The following is a 3901-nucleotide window of genomic DNA, read 5'->3' on the forward strand; positions in this document are numbered from 1 at the left end:
GGCGCGGCTGTTACGCATGAACGTGGACACATTACCAGTTTTGTGTTGCATGCAAGTAATATAGCGCGTGCATGAACCCACGATTTGCAGTGCGCGGGCCTTGCCGTGATTAGCGGCTCAAATCGGACGTGTAGATAATCGTCAGATGGTGCCGTAATTTTTGGAACCAACCTTGTTTCTCTCGTACTTGATGTTTTCTGTTCGACTGAAAAAAACTGCAAAAGAAACGGCACTGTGGATGGCGCGTGATTATAGGAAGCGTCCGGTATTAAATCTAGCTCCTTCGAAAAAGCACTTGCCTCATTTGTTGGATGAGAAAATTACGGAGGAGCATTCCTCTGCGTGCGTATTGTGCTGAAACGGCTTCCAGCGATCCGAAAATCACGGCCTGGCGTTTACCCCACAGTCCAAAAAATAGTATTTGCCGTGCCATGGCACTGAAATCCGCCGCCATGGTATGAATTGGTCCGACGATTGGGGTCGACGGCATGGTCTAGAACTCGCGAACGGCGGCGGTGCACGCACGGCAGCAACGGCGAGCGACGGCAAGAGGCCACGGGGCACAGGGAGGAGAGGAAGGAAGGTGTGGGCAAGCTCAGGGACATGGTGGTTCAGCCCAGTTCTGCCGGTGGCCGCGACGACGTGGAAGGGCAACAACGATGACTATGTTTTCTCGGTCCGTTCGGTTGGACCGGTTAAAGACCGGACCGGACCAAGATTTTTTCGGGCCTGATATGGCAAACCGGACCGGCCATTTTATGTAGCGAGCCAGGACCGAGCGGGCCAAGACCGAACGGGCCACGAGCTGGCCAAAAAGCCCGCTGGTACGTCCAGCCTGACGCATTGTGTTTGGTTGCTCACATTGACTGTGCTCATACTAGTGCATGTTGTTTGGTTGTTTGTACGGGATATGATTAAGACATAACAGCTACCCATAACACACAGTGGCATGGCGATTGCGATAAACGATGACAAGGACACAAGCAACTAGTTCGCCGCGCCGCCATCAGACTCGACGACGAGGCCACCGTCGACCGTCAGGGGCTTTTTTTCGACAAAGGGTGGACACCGTCAGGGGCTTGTCCATGCAGAACGCCGGCCTCTATGGTCGACTGCACCAGCGGCGAGGCGGCGGTTCTAGATGCAGAGGCGGTCGATCTGGGCGACGCCGGCCTTGCGCTCGGCCTCCCAGGTGGCCATGGCCACGTAGCACTCCTTGGCTTGTGCTTGTGCCGGAGCGATGGGATTCCTCGGCCTGCCAACGCGCCGTGTAGTTGCTTCCTAGAGTGAAGTTGTCGCCGACGCCAATGGCCATGGGTTACCCGTATCCAGTTGGTAGTGTCTTCCATGTAGTCTCTGCTGGCGACGACCTAAGCAGAGTACTCCGGCGCCAGAGTACCGTTGGTGAAGGCAGGGTAGTTCCAAACTCCTAAGTGGCAAGACTTCTTCGCGCAATTCAAACGACACCTTCTGCAGCTCGAAGCCGGCAGTGCCCATGTCCATGGGGTTGCTTTCGGTACACGGCACGCCGCCACCGCGCGAGCAGCTGCGACATGACGGTGTTGATGAAACTCCAAACCGATTGCCTTAATGGAATCATGACATCGATTTGTATCTTTTTCATATAGACCTTATCACGAATGGAGCTACCATTCTATAGAACGGAAGGACGGAGAAAAGGGGATTAGGGAGGAGTTTAGGGGAGGTAGGAGAAGAAACCAGTACACAACTTGCATCCCTCCCGTGTTCGCTCGTGCAACAGGTCCCACCGCGTGCGCTCGAGGTGGCTCGACCTAGCTGGGGGCGCAAAAAAGTACCGATTCTCCTGTTTCTCCAGAGCCAGGCTAAGGCCTGCTTTGAGGTTCATGCGAGCCATGTTTTGGATGCAGCCCAGGCAACCAAACGGGTTAGATTCTTCATGCGCAGGTCTGGTTGGGGTGGATGCAGGCAACCAAACGCATCCATAGTGTCCTGGGTGAAGACCATGTTCCTGTTGCATGATATCCAGACCCCATAGTCGTCAACACCAGAACACCTTCCCGACGGTATGCTCGTCCTCGAAGCCCAATTGCGACAGCACGTAGCCGAGGATCTCCTGCACAATAGTAGCAAGTAATAAATGAGAGATTTCGGTCGCAGGATCAATTTACTTATCAATGTGCATATGAGTCAATTAACCCCCCCTCCCCAATTCTAAATCTGAAAATAGAAATGAAGAGTAAAAGTGTGCACTGCTGGCCATTCACTCACATCAGGCAGATGGTGAAGCTGCAGAGTCTTCTTCTTCATCATCATCTTCTTTCCCATCCTCTTCCAGGAGAAAGCACCGATTCTGCAGATGTTGGCTTTGATGGAACAAAACTCCCCCTCCTCCCTCACGCCGCAAAGGAATTGATTTTGGGAAATTCGGCTGCCAATCTACCAGGGCAATAAATCAAAACCAAATCCGCTCTCAGAACAATGCGCACTGGAACAGATTGTCTCGAAAAGGAACGGAAGGGTGGATTTGATTGCTCTAAATCTACAATGTCGGAAAACATTCTCATAGGGCTCCGGCCGAGGGCTGCGCTGCACCACGGCACCAGAGTCGGAGGAGAGAACAGAGGCGAAGGGTTCAAGTTACCTCTGATACGGCGAGCACCTGCCCAAATCACCCTACCGCGGTTCTCCTCGTCGGCGATGACGATGCAGCTTGTCCCTTCTCATCAGCCCTCCCAATCAAGATCCGACGGATGAGGATGTCCAAAGACCAAAACAGCCCCACAATTACGTATATAGGTACAACTAGCAAAAATGCCAGTGCGTTGTTGCAACGGAAGAAAATAATTCTTCCATGTTTAGCTGGTGTGTCCTTGCGTTGCCATGGTAGCACGCTCACATACATGATGCTATCAAGATTCATCTTGACCAAAAACTAGATTATCCATTTGTTAAAGTATCATACTTGCACAATACATGCATTTGTCTACATAAAGAGATGTGTAGTTGAATGCCCATGCATTGCTATGGAGAAAAAAAATCAACTGATTGCAATTTTCTCATTTGTCAATTAAACCTAGGCACCTTGAGGCCTCTGAACTCTATTGTCACCCAAGCAACATAAATCTACTGTAGTCACGGAAAACGTGGGACAAAAGTCTCTGGTGAAAAACAAACTATGGATCAATGTTACCCTGGGACACTATTTTGGCAAAGAGTATGTAGGGTGCGTTTGGATTGCGCCTGCACTCACCTTACCAACCGAGGGCACGCCAAAACTTTGGCGGACGAAACGGCCGCCAGCGCCTCGCCAAATAATTGGCTACCGTATAAACGGGAAGGGCCGATGGGTCAGGGGCGTGCCAAAATATTGGAACTCAACCTAACGCAAGCATCACTGTGGTCAACGACCAAATATTTGGTAGGGCGCATCGGGGCTCTAATCCAAACAGGCCCGTATTCCCATTCTTGACAACCTAAATGTTTCAATAGACCATAGCCCCTTAGATATTTCCAGAAACATTATACATCAATATCAGGCCTAGCAATCTCAACCGTGGCATTGTCTGAATCTCAGTGCAAAAGTTCGGGACATCATCCTACCTATTTCTGTTTCTTAGGTTTAGAACCATTTAAAGTCAATAACTCAGCATTCTTGTCATGGTTAGAAATTAAATCATGTTAAATTAGCAATGAAGTGTACAACAGACCAGACAGAAATCTGAGTTTATACACCCGCAAAATAAATTCCAAGTTTATACATCCGCTACAATCATTGTGATCTATATGCTAGAGTTACCTAAACAAATATTAATAAGTGGAGTAGGCCTTATAAACATAAGCGGAGTAGGCCCGATCAACATTGAACAAGGGGTCGGGAGTTCGACTCCCAGATGGCTGATGGATCATACAAAAATCTGGT

This window comes from Triticum dicoccoides, chromosome 7A (assembly GCF_002162155.2).
Source record: "Triticum dicoccoides isolate Atlit2015 ecotype Zavitan chromosome 7A, WEW_v2.0, whole genome shotgun sequence".
Taxonomy (NCBI): domain Eukaryota; kingdom Viridiplantae; phylum Streptophyta; class Magnoliopsida; order Poales; family Poaceae; genus Triticum; species Triticum dicoccoides.